We start from the raw sequence: 14002 nt of genomic DNA on the forward strand, positions 1-14002 counted from the left end.
AATGAGAGTGCTTAATATTAATTATAAATATGCAGAACTGCAATATTTGATGGCTTCAAACCTTCACAAACAGCAATTGAATCCTGTGTAGATCTGAAGAAGTGCTACGATTTTCACATGGTTCTAACACATGGAACTCACAACTTGATGGTGGAAGAGAATCTACTAGAAGGGAGTAGCTGCAACTTAAAATGGCGATATTAAAAGTAATAAATAGCAGGACACAATTTTCTCTTCTGCAATGCCACTGTGGTCAGAATCCTTCTTTTAGGGCTAAACCCACACACTTTTTAAGTAGGATTTTTGGACCGAGGAGGAATACATAATAATTAACAAGTAGCAGGAATCACTTTCACTAAGCTTTTTTCAAATAACAGAGTATAGTCCACTTCTTTTCTCTTCCTATTTTGAAAATGGATTTTAGTGTTGGACATAATTTTTTTGTATTTATTGAATTTGCACAATATAACACAAAGTACACATCAAAACATCAAGAGTTAGCCCCTCTGAGGGTACAGCATACATAGTCAACATCGTACATAACTTACCTGGTGACCATAGCAAGCATTCAAATTGCAGCATACTGGTTGTTGATAAGTCTCCAGTGCAATACAACACAATTACAAGTTGAATCATGAGGCAACTCCAGAAAAAAGACTAACATAGAAAAGGAGAAGGGAAAGGGGAAGGAACAATGCACTCACACATTAGCGCTAAAGACAAATTGACAGGTCTGCGTGAGTTTCCATTTAAATACTACTCTATATATGCCACCTTGAAAAATGTGGCATCTAGTCTTCACCTATGCTGGTATCTCAGTCATGTATGCCTGTAGGAATCCTTGTGATGGGGCCCAGATAGTGGGGGGAGGGGTGCGATTGCACTGGCATCATCTCACAAAATATATGTAGCTGTTCCTGACAGTATTCAACATCTTTTAGCCAGTCGGACTCGCGTAGGGCTTGTTTATTACCCCAATGGATTGCAATTCTGTTCTTGGCCAGCAACAGCAGCATGCTCACCAGTTTCCTGACTTCCCCCTCTACATTAGCATAATCCAAGAGGGAGATAATAGGGGTCCATGGGAGCACCAAAACCATCAGGACCCAATCGGGCCAATAATGCAAATAGGAAGGACCATTCTAAAGTATCAAATCCTTTAGTGTAACTGGATGTGTGCGTCTCTAAGAGCAAAGGGAAATAGTCAGAGAGAGTGAGCAGGTGGTGCTCTACTGCGGTGGTCCAATGGTCCGCATCTTTAGTACCAATCCAAATGTCTATGTCGGACCAGCTTTTGTGTGTGGTGTTGATACATGTACCCGCCCTATGAGTGCTGTATCTAGCACAGCAAAAATCCACTAGCTTGTGCCCAGTCATAATGGCGTGCAGTGTTTTCTTTGCAGGCGGGTGTGGTGGGCGTGTATTACTGCTTCTGTCCATTTTGGGGTTCAATACCACATTGAAGTCCCCCAAATAATAAGATGCCAGGACCCAGCGTTCCAGCAAGGTGCCATACTTCGGTGAAAAATTTCAGGCTGTCAACATTGGGGCCATAAACTGACAGCAGCTAAAAAGAGCAATTTAATAATACCCCAGAAAGCAAGACATAGGGGGTCATTCTGACCCTGGCGGTCATTGACCGCCAGGGTCAACGACCACGAGAGCACCGCCAACAGGCTGGTGGTGCTCTCAAGGGCATTCTGACCGCGGCGGTTTGGCCGCGGTCAGAAAGGGAAAACCGGCGGTCTCCCGCCGGTTTTCCGCTGCCCTCAGGAATCCTCCATGGCGGCGCAGCTTGCTGCGCCGCCATGGGGATTCCGACACCCCATACCGCCATCCTGTTCCTGGCGGTTCGCCCTCCAGGAACAGGATGGCGGTATGGGGTGTCGTGGGGCCCCTGGGGGCCCCTGCAGTGCCCATGCCAATGGCATGGGCACTGCAGGGGCCCCCGTAACAGGGCCCCACAAAGAATTTCAGTGTCTGCTTAGCAGACACTGAAATTCGCGACGGGTGCAACTGCACCCGTCGCACCTTCCCACTCCGCCGGCTCCATTCGGAGCCGGCTTCCTCGTGGGAAGGGGTTTCCCGCTGGGCTGGCGGGCGGCCTTCTGGCGGTCGGCCGCCAGCCCAGCGGGAAAGCCAGAATGGCCTCCGCGGTCTTTCGCCCGCGGAGCGGCCATATGGCGGTTCCCGCCAGGCGGGCGGCGACCGGTTCCCGCCAGACGGGCGGCGACCGCCGCCCTCAGAATGAGGCCCATAATGTCCTGCGGGGTCACAGATCATCTCTCTAGTGCACCATGGTACAGATGAGGCTTTCTGTTCCGCAAGTATAGCAGCAGAAATGAGCAATATGGCTTTCCCCAACCCACCCCACGTGCAATTGCGACTTGGAGTCATTCATGAGATGTACCTCCTAAAGCATGCAAATATCAATAGTGTGTCACCTCAAATAAGCAAAGCAGAGATGTCTGGTGCATCTTACGTGCATTGTTCAGCCAGCGAATATTCAACAAGAATAATTTCAGTATGTTACTGATGGTATGTGGCAAATTAGAGTCATGCATAGAATATCCTGGCGTGTAGCTGTAGCATGAAGCATGCGCATAATGCAAGAGTGCTATGTGGGGAAAGGGTAAAAGTCATGAACAATACTCCAACAACAATAGATGATAAACCATTACCAACGTACCTCCTGCCACCCATGTCGACCCCTCATTCGGGACAGACAGCCTCCACAGAAGGCAGACACATAAATGTCTGTGGACGCATCTTAGGGGGCAGTGGGGAGGCCGATAACTCTCATCCTACTAAGGTTATGAGTGGTCGAGGGAAAGGAAGAGGAGGAAAGATTGATGGGCAACCGGTCCGGCAAGGCGGCCTATTCAGGAATAATAGTATGAATTGGAAGTCAATATGATTAAAGTCCCATCCCTCATTGTGCTCCATCATTGTCACTGAGACAGCCATGCTCGCCAGCACCCTGGGCAAAGCAGCCTCGGCAGATTTTTTCTGGAGTGATTTAAAAACATTTGCAGCTTCCTTGGGATGTGTAAAGAAGTACAGTTTTCCGTTAAGTTGAATTCTCAGTTTTGCTGGATATATTAAAGAGTACTTAACTTCAGTTTGAGTCAAGGGGCGTTTCACTGGTAGAAAGTCTCTGCACACCACCTGCACTGCAAGAGTATAGTCTGGGAAGATATTGAGTGTGTTGTTTTGGTAGATAATGGGGTGCTGCTCACAGGGCCAAGCAGAGCACAGTATTGCAGTCCCTATAGTTTAACATTTGAGTAATGATGCGCCTGGCAGGGGCACCAGGGGGAGATCTCGGTTCCAGCAATCTATTCACCCGCTCGACCACCAGCACTGCAAACAGTCACTGTGAAAGTGATCGCAGCATGTCCTCCACATAGTCCTTCATGCAACCTATAGCTGCGGATTCAGGTACAACCAGTATGAGAAGATTATTCACCTGAGAGCGAGCCTCGAGGTCTTCATTTTTGTTTCGGATAACTTCAAGCACTTTTTCCATTTGGATAAGGTGTTCATCAGAGGAGTGACATTCGTTGTCTACATCTGAAGTGTGGTGCTCGAGTTGATCAATCCTGGAGTCATGATCATCCACCCTGTCCTTTAGTTGGTCCATCTGTTTCGTAAGGTTTTCCAGCTTGATATCTATGCTGGGAACACTCTGTTTTAGGTCCAGGAACATGGCTTTGATTGACACAGAGTGGGTTGCGTTCTATGAGATGGGGTCCATTGGGTCATCATCATAATTTGCTTTATTGAAAGTCCCAGACGTTTTGTAGGCATAGAATGAGAGTGTTGATTGTTTATGGTCACCCTTCCCCATATTGCTGGCACTAGTTGTGTAACATGTATGTGTCATGAGAGTCAGTAACTGGCCAAGAGACACCACCCGGTGGATGCAACAATGGCCCTCCTGCAGTGACAGGGATCCCCAATTGAATCCACAGGGAGGCAAACAGCAACAAGTGCAAAGCTGGGAATTTGAGGTTGTGAAGCTCAATTCTTCAGCACAGTGCTCAGGGAATGAGAGAGTGGGTATGCCCGCTTCATGGGGAACTACACCTTGTTCAGCTCGGTAATCCAAGTGTGTATGGGTCTGTCGATGACCCCATCTCAAGCACTCCAGTCCCAACTTGTTTGTGTAACCAAGGGGCTGCGCAGGCTCCATGGCCCCCACATCCCAGAGGGGCAGATCAGGAAGCACAGCAGTTGGCAGTGCAATAAGGTATCGGTTGTCCACCTAAAGCCCCTAAGCAGAGAAGTGTTCACTGAAGGTGTTACAGATGGCATAGTCCGGTGGGGAGGTGAAAAGGGTGCAGCAAATAGGACCCTCCTGCTTGGCTCCACCGAGGCTCACCACCTCCCAACGCAACAGCTGGAGCCCAGGTGGTCTCAGCACTCTACGTCACAAAGGGGTCATCTCCTCACAATACCAGTCCCCCTTGCCAGCCATAACAAATTTAGAGCGCATGCCCAGTATTCCAACTGTTAAGGCAGTCTCAGTATAATCTATCAGGAAGGGAACTGTGCCTAAGGAAGCCGTGCAGGCCACACACTTCTCACCAATCAGTCCTGTTCACTCGCAGCTTTGTCCATGTCTTCAAGCAACTGGAGTGTGAGGGGGATACACTACACTTTATGGGTTTCTGGGCACATCCAGAGCAGGGAATTAACCCTGCATGGCACCTCTGAGGCTGGCTTTTGTGAGGGTCACATACCAAGCCAGCCAACTCATGTCTGCCGCTGCACCTCAGCATCTCACAGGGCCCGGCCTCCTAATACATCATCGCACAAGACAGACCATCAATCACCACAATGCCGTCACTGATCTCGGCAGGCAAAGTGCTCAAGCCAGTGAATCGACATGCCAGCCGGGGCGTGGCTCTGGCTGCCTCCGCCCGGTAGGGTCACAACGCAGAGAAAGGGAAAAGATGCCTCCACAGTGCTGCGCCTCTGCAAGACACTCAAAGGCTGCCACAGGGCCCGCCCTGCTTCCCACCACTTGTGTTGTCCTCCTGGTACCGCTAAGTTTCAGTCTGCAGCAGTGCTTGGGCCCGTTGTCACTCAGCCAAAGAGGCAGCCGAACTCCAGGCTGGATCGCCTACCCTCTGCAAGCCTCCCTAGGAAGAACAGAGGGGGACAGACACCTCTCCAGCACCGCACCCTCAAGGGCTGTGCAGTGCTCCCCATGCTGCCCATCCAGTAGACTGTGATGCTATTGGGCCAGAGCAATCTCCAGGGTGTCAATCTGCTCTGTGTGCCACAGGGCACTTAAAGGATGTCTGGGTCACCCAAAGGTCTCGGTTCGGACCAGAAAGTAGAGAATTAATTTTGCCACCCAACAGAGCCTCATCTAAGGGCGGGCATCCTTGCCGTAGGGCCAAGCCATGCCCTGTGAACATGAATTTCAGTGATCTCTTTTTGGCCCAGTGACAATGGTAACAAGTGCAGAGAAAGATGGTGACAAAAAATTCTTGCAAGGCTGAAGACTGTCATAGAAGGGCAGGAGAGCTAAGGCAAGCTTCAAATAGGACGACATACTCCAATTCTAATTAATATCCTTCAGCACATATCTGTGGAAATGAAGACATTGCCATCTTGCAAGCAAGGTGGCACTGCTGGAGGTTTTGTTAAGTAAAATCATATTTTTCACAGTGGAAAATTCCAAAAGGGAGAGGCTTCTTTGAATAAGGATGACAGAAGTGGGAAAAGTTAGTTATGTTGTCACATCACCCACACAGTACCACAGCTGTTGATCATAGAATCAGCATTTTATCTACGTTTTGCATTTAAAATATGTACATTTTAGCATACTAATTACTTACAAAGCCAAGATATAATTGTGAAATTATTAGTGCCAATTTGTACTATTGGCTCGTTCTGCAGGCAGTTCTTATTTTGTTTTCGTGTATCATTGGTGTATGTGTATCATTTAAAACAGCATAAATATTGGTGGCTACAAACTTTAATTTAATTTTATTGGTCTGTCAAGGCTTTGTGCATGTTAAGATGTCATGGCTGTCAATACTTTTGTTGTGATTTAAAATAAGTTTTCTCTCAAGATTTTGTTATCACATCCAGAATAACTCTGAACACTCTCATGCATGGTGCAAGGGTGTCTGCATTGGCATTTGGCAGCCACTAGTGCGCTAGTGCAGAGAGAGAGAGCAGGAATGTGCCATATCTTAATAGTTATGTCACATTACTGCCCTCTCCATTTGATGCAGCACAGATCAGGAAGTTGTCTTGCTGCTTTGCACTGCACCAAATGTTAGTAAATCTGCCCCTAGATCTGATCCTGTGGCTTTGTTAGCCTTCTGTTGTTTTATTGGTTTTGTGACCCCCAAAGGAAGAATACCCAAACTAGTTCCACACTTTCTGTATTTGTAATTTGTAGCTTGGAACAGTCTATATTGAGCTTCTCATTATGCAGATATTTAAGGTGGGAAACCCATGCATATTGCTTCTATTACACATAGGTTGGGACGGGTTGACGACAATATCTGTGTTGTATCTGAAACTCTAGGAGTTGCAGGTAAATTATCAGTTTACCTTATACGTTCAGCATTGAGATTCAAATATGTCAGAAGCTTTTTTTTAAATCTGGGTCGGTATGGTTAAACTGGGGTCTGACCCAGCTATCAATTTCTCAAGAAATTATCAGGAGCGGCTCCTCCATTAGAGCAGAAGAACATCACCCCTCTGCCTAAAATGCCTCTCAGGGATGAAAAATAAAATGGTAATTAAGTTAATTTATTACCATTTTATTTTCCATCCTCCCTCCTGAATCGAGCTTTAGGACAGGCAAGAGTCAGTGCTGCTGAGTGACAGCAGTGAGCTGTGCATTGCTTAAAGTGTGCATGTCTTTTTGGCCAGCTGTATTGTGAAGGCCAGCCAGACATGTGCATTTTAAACTTTGCTAATCTAGCTGTCTTATGACAGCTGGGTTAGAGAATGCACATTGCTCTGAGAGAGGCCACTCCCTTCAATCCTGTGGCTTCTCTCATGCTGCTTACCAACATGAGAGCAGCATCAGGGTTGGTTAAGAGAAATTGCTGGAGCCCGAGGATACCACAGCGAGGAATACATAGGACATCATAGCAAGGTAAGTGTTTCATTCTTTTTGTTTACACACACACCACCCACCTTGCATGCATGCACATATCAACACCATTTGCCCCTCACTCTGCCTACATGCCAGTCACCACTAGTATTTTTTATTTAGAAATCAGAATTATTTGCAGTACATTCATGGTGTCTGACAGAATAATTTCTTATCTCCCTTGTGAATGAGACAATTTAAACACAGCTTTGTTTCTCATGGTATTCAGAAATAATATGCAGATCTGAGTACAAGCTGCCCCCACAATTACCAGTGCCTGTGATAAAAGGCTCTTTTCTAGCTGAACTTCCTTTTAACCCCTTAGTTGCTAGGGCTCTCCCCCACCCAGTGCTGAGCCCTTTTTTGGCTATTTGGGGTAGTTTGCGCTTAGGCTTTCATAACTTTTTGTCCACATAAGCTATCCAGGCCAAATCTGTGTCCTTTTTTCCAACATCCTAAGGATTCTAAAGGTACCCAGATTTGGGTTCCCCTGAAGGAGACCAAGAAATTAGCTGCACCTTGCAATGGGTTTTCATTGTATACCAGGTGTACAGCAATGTATTTGGTGAAATATAAAGATTGAAAATAGGTATCAAGGAAACCTTTGTATTTCCAAAATAAGGTGTTGAGAAGCAGTGGTTATTTGCACAGCTCTGAATTCTGGGGTGCCCATACTAGCATGTGAATTACAGGGCATTTCTCAGATATGCGTCTTTTTTACACACTGTCTTACATTGAAAGGAATAAATGTAGAGAAGGACAGAGGTAATAACACTTGTTCTACTATTCTGTATTCCCTCGAGTCTTCTGATGAAAATGGTACCTCACTTGCATGGGTAGGCCTAATGTCTGTGACGCAACATGGACACATCACATTTTTATATTGAAATCTGAAGTGTTTTTTTGGAAAGTGCTTAGCTATGTATTTTGGCCTCTAGCTCAGCTGGCACCTTGGGAAACCTGCCAAACCTGTGTATGTTTGTGAATTAGACACATGGGGGAATCCAGGATGGGGTGACTTGTGGGGCTCTCACCAGTTTCTGTCACCCAGAATCCTTTGCAAACTTCAAAATTTGGCAAAAAGAACACTTTTCCGTCAGAGTATGGTGCTGCTAAGTTCTGGAATCTGAGAGGACCCACAAACTTTCTTCCACCCAGCATTCCCCCAAGTCTTGTGATAAAAATGGTACCTCGCTTGTGTTGGTAGGCCTAGTGCCCGCAACAGTAAGTGCCCCAAAAATCAACATAGACACATCAAATTTTCCCAAAGACTAACCTGTTTTTTGCAGCGCCTAACTGTGGTCTTTGGCCTCGAGCACAGCCGGCACCTAGGGAAACCTAGCAAACCTATACATTTAGACATCTAGGGGAATCAGAATGGGGTGACTTGTGGGGCTCTCTCTAGGTTCTGTTACTCAGAATCATTTGCAAACCTCACAATCTGGCAAAAAACCCTTTTTCCTCACATTTTGGTGATGGACAGTTTTTGAATCTGAGAGGAGCCACAAATTTCCTCCCACCCATCATTCCCTTAAGTCGCCTGATAAAAATGATACCTCACTTGTGTGGGTAGGCCTACTGCCCGCAACAGGAAACACCCAAAACACAACATGGACACATCACATTTTTACATTGAAAACTGACGTGTTTATTGGAAAGTGCCTAGCTGTGGATTTTGGCCTCTAGCTCAGCCGGCATCTAAGGAAACCTACCAAACCTGTAGAGTTTACAAAACTAGACACCTAGGGGAATCCAAGATGGGGTGACTTGTGGGGCTTTCACCAGGTTCTTTAACCCAGAATCCTTTGCAAACCTTGAAATATGGCAAAAAAAACACCTTTTCCTCACAGTTTGGTGACAGAAGGTTCTGGAATCTGAGAGGAGCCACAAATTTCCTTCCACCCGGCATTTCCCCAAGTCTCCCAATAAAAATAGTACCTAACTTGTGTGGGTAGGCCTAGTGCCCATGACAGGAATAAATCACACAACAGTCAATGTTGGTCCTTACATGAGGGCAACTGTTGAGCCTGGGGTGAACCATTCCTGACGCAGGCACTAGGTATAGGCTTTCAATTGGGGTTGTGTTTTTATCAGGACAGGTGGGGAAACACTGGGTGGTAGGAATTTTGTGGATCCCAGCATATTCCTTTAATTTGTGTGACAGAAATGCAAAAAAAAAAACTCAGTGTTTATTCAACATTTCACCATTGCGGAGTATTCTGGTTAAGAAAACTTTGAGGAATCCACACAAGTCACACCTTTGTGGACTCTCTGGGATGTCTAGATTCCAGAAATGTCTGGGTTTGGCAGGTTTCCCTATATGGCCACCGAGCACAGGACCAAAACCGCAAGTGCCTGCCTTACAAGACCAGGTTGTTTTGTGATAGATAATTTTGATGGGACTGTCCTCATCACCTCCCTCATAATCAATGGAAGAGGAGTTATCGAATGGGACTCCTCTGACTGAAAAATCACTCCCAGAGTCTGCGCCTTTGTCCTATCCTTCAGATGCTGTCTCAGCATCTTCTGTCTCAGTGACTGATCCTACATCAGAGCTGTCCTCTATAATCTGAGTGAGGGCTAGAGCAGCAGTCATCCAACGAGATGCCATCTCCGCTACTGGCTAAACTGTTGCTCTAAAACACTAGCCTACGTAGACAGTCACAAAATTGCTGGTGGGTGTGTGTGATACATGCAACAGTAGAGGTCACCTTACCTTCGCTTCTTCCCTGAATCAGCACTTTTTTCAATACACTCAAAAAAAGACACACTATTACTTCACCTTGTAACATACCAATCATCACAGTCTTTAGCGCCTCTAGCGCCCAGTCCAACAATCATTATTGGTGCTCCCACTCTCATGACCTCATCCTCAGATTCCCTCACTAGCACCCAGAAAATGTGCCCTTCATATCTCCATAGCCCCCGCACATACATTTCATTTGTATTATAGCACAGGTTATGGCTGACTTTACTAATCTATGCAGCTATTTACATAAAATACAGATTTGATCTTTGCAGTAGGCATATAAACCTTCTGCACTACTTTATGGCATAAAAACTGCAACTAGACAAAAGTCAGATCCTTTTGTAGCAGAAACATAATTACAAGGCTTGCTTGTCTTTTTTATTGCTGCCTAAAAGCTACAGTTAAAACACATCCGTTTAAGTATGTGCATTGCTTTGAAGATGCAAGCTGCAACTGCAAGAGAACTGGTGGTGAATATATATATATATATATATATATATATATATATATATATATATATATATATATATATATACATGTACCTTTTCTTACATTTTCTTTTTTGCATAATGTATGCGTCACTCTAACCCTGGAAGGGATTTGGTTTTACTTAAACTGGGTGCTCCCTTGTGTCTGGACAAAGCTAAACCTCTCTAATGAGCTCGAAACACGTGTCGGGGTTGCTTTTACTCATTCCAGGTTGGCTTGGATGGTATTTTACCAGTCCAAAGCTGTAATATTGTGCCTGGAGTGGTAAATGGCTTTTGTCATTTTACAGCTCAGCAAAGATGACACTGTGTCAAACCTATGCTTAAAGACTTTGCTGTACAAATGGCAAAAGACTTTGGCCCTCATTACAACCCTGGCGGTCGGTTTCAAAGCAGCGATAATACCGCCAACAGGCCGGCGGAAAAAAAATGGAGTCACAACCATGGCGGAAACCGCCAACATAGATAGCCATTTTAACACTCCGACCGCCACGGCGTTAGAAACAAACACCGCGGCGGTAACCGCCAACAGACAGGCAGAACACAATGTACCTCTCACTGTATTACAAGGGACCTATCCACCACCTTTTGCAGAGCGATACCAACGCTATCAAAAGCACGGTAGAAACAGTACACAGAAGGATACCACTCACCTCTCGACACCCAACGAGGAACCAGGACGCCATGGAGCCCGAACTACCCGTCCTGCCATGATGGTCTTCCTCCTTCTGTATCAGGAGCAGGAAAGACGCCGTCGACGACCACGGTGAGTACTGCACCTACAACACAGGGGAGGGTGGAAGGGAAAAGAGAGTGACACACATACGCAACACGCAAAACCCCCACCGTCACCCACAACACCATACACACAAATACATGCAGCAACATTACATATACACCCCCTCACCCCATGGAAGAACGCAAGGACAAAAGGAAATGATTGTAACAAGTGTAATCTATTAAATATCAGATGGGCCAAATTCAAAAATTAGTATATACAAATAAGTACACCAACTACACAAGTCTGGATATTACTCAAACATAGTCCGTGGATCAGTGTCCCAAAATGCATGGGTAAAGCCCGCACAAGATACCTGACTCGAAATGGAGAGAACACTGCAGGGGCATCAGATCGAAATTAAACAGGCACCTCAGGGGAAGGGGGGCACCTCAGCCGGATTAACGCACAATGCCACTGCTCCACGAGGGGGCTCCATGCCAACTGCTGTATCCTGGGGATTGCAAAGGCACAGTGTCACAAGTCTTTCCAGTGGGTGGTTTGCCCACTGCTCTATCCTGGGGAGTGCAAAGCCACAGTCTCTTAAGTCTTTCCAGTGGGTGGTTTGCCCATTGCTGTATCCTGGGGAGTGCAAAGCCACAGTCTCTCAAGTCTTTCCAGTGGGTGGTTGTAGGAAAGTACCATCCTGCCTGGCATGTTACCCCAATTTTTAACTTATATTTATGTTTGTTTTTTCCTGAGTCACTGGGATCCTGCTAGCCAGGACCCCAGTGCTCATAAAGTGTGTCCTGTATGTGTTCTCTGTGTAGTGACTAACTGTATTACTGAGTCTCTGCTAACCAGGACCTCAGTGTTTATGTTCTCTCTGCTTTTAAAATTGTCACTGCAGGCTAGTGACTAATTTTACCCATTCTGATTGGCACACTGGAACACCGTTATAATTCCCTAGTATATGGTACCTAGGTACCCAGGGTATTGAGGTTCCAGGAGATCCCTATGGGCTGCAGCATTTCTTTTGCCACCCATAGGGAGCTCAGACAATTCTTACACAGGACTGCCACTGCAGCCTGAGTGAAATAACGTCCATGTTATTTCACAGCCATTTTACACTGCACTTAAGTAACTTATAAGTCACCTATATGTCTTACCCTCACTTAGTGAAGGTTAGGTGCAAAGTTACTAAGTGAGAAGGCACCCTGGTACTAGCCAAGGTGCCCCCACATTGTTCAGGGCAATTTCCCCAGACTTTGTGAGTGCGGGGACACCATTACATGTGTGAAGTACATATAGGTCAATACCTATATGTAGCTTCACAATGGTAACTCCGAACATGGCCATGTAACATGTCTAGGATCATGGAATTGTCACCCCAATACCATTCTGGTACTGGAGGGACAATTCCATGCATCCCCAGGGCTCCAGCATAGAGCCCGGGTACTGCCAAACTAACTCTCAGGGTTTTCTCTGCAGCTACCCCTGCTGCCAACCCTCAGACAGGTTCTCTGCCTCCCGGGGCCTGGGCAGCCCAGTCCCAGGAAAGCAGAACAGAGAGAGGGTGTTACACAGATAGTGCCCTCCTTGCATAAGCCAGTCTACACCGGTTCAGGGATCCCCCCAACCCTGCCCTGGCAGGAAACTGGACAAAGGAAAGGGGTGTGACCGCTCCCCTGACCAGCACCACCCCAGGGGAGATGCCCAGAGCTCCTCCAGTGTGTCCCAGACCTCTGCCATCTTGAACGCAGAGGGGTGAGGGCACAATGGAGACATCTGAGTTGCCAGTGCCAGCAGGTGACGTCAGAGACCCCTCCTGGTAGGTGCTTACCTCTCTCTGTAGCCAATCCTCCTCTGAGGGCTATTTAAGGTCTCTCCTGTGGGTTTCTCATCAGATAACAAATGCAAGAGCTCACCAGAGTTCCTCTGCACTTCTGTCTTTGACTTCTGCCAAGGATCAACCCCTGACTGCTCCAGGACGCCTGCAAAACCTCAACAAAGTAGCAAGAAGACTACCAGCAACATTGTAGCACCTCATCCTGCCATCTTTCTCGACTGTTTCCTGGTGGTGCATGCTCTGAGGGGTGTCTGCCTTCACCCTGCACTGGAAGCCAAGAAGAAATCTCCTGCGGGTCGACGGAATCTTTCCCCTGCCAACGCAGGCACCAAACATCTGCAACATCGGTCGTCTGGGTCCCCTCTCATCTTGACAAGCCTGGTCCCTGAAACACAGGAGCTGGATCCAAGTGTCCCAGACAGTGCAGTGGTCCTTCTGTCCAAATTTGGTGGAGAAGAGTCCTTGCCTCCCCACGCCGGACAGTAATCCTGTGTACTGTGTGAACTGCAGCTGCTAGGGCTTCTGTGCACTTTTGTAAGACTTCTTTTGTGCACAGCATAGCCCTGGTCCCCAGCACTCCGTCCTGCATTGCCCGACTCGCTGAGTTGGTCTCCAACTTTGTGGGACCCTCTTTTGTTGTGCTAAGACAACCGCTGTGCTCAGATCTTCTGAATGCCTGTTCAGGTGCTTCTGCGGGTGCTGCCTGCTTCTTCATGGGCTCTCTCTGTTGCTAAGCACCCCCTCTGTCTCCTCCTCCATGGGGCGACCTCCTGGTCCTTCCTGGGCCCCGGCAGCACCCAAAACCCTCAACTACAAAGCTTGCAGCTAGCAAGGCTTGTTTGTGGTATTTCTGCATGGAAACAACTCTGAATCCTCTACCATGTCGTGGGACATCTTCTGACCAAAGGAAAAGTTCCTGGCACCTTCCCTTGTTGCAGAATCTTTGGCTTCTTCCACCCAGAGGCAGCCCTTTTGCACCTTCATCCGGGGTTTAGTGGACTCCTGCCATCCTCCGGACACTTGCGTGACTCTTGACTTACTCCCCTTCCTTTGCAGGTCCTAAAGTCCA

The sequence above is a fragment of the Pleurodeles waltl genome, chromosome 3_1 (assembly GCF_031143425.1).
Source record: "Pleurodeles waltl isolate 20211129_DDA chromosome 3_1, aPleWal1.hap1.20221129, whole genome shotgun sequence".
Lineage (NCBI taxonomy): Eukaryota > Metazoa > Chordata > Amphibia > Caudata > Salamandridae > Pleurodeles > Pleurodeles waltl.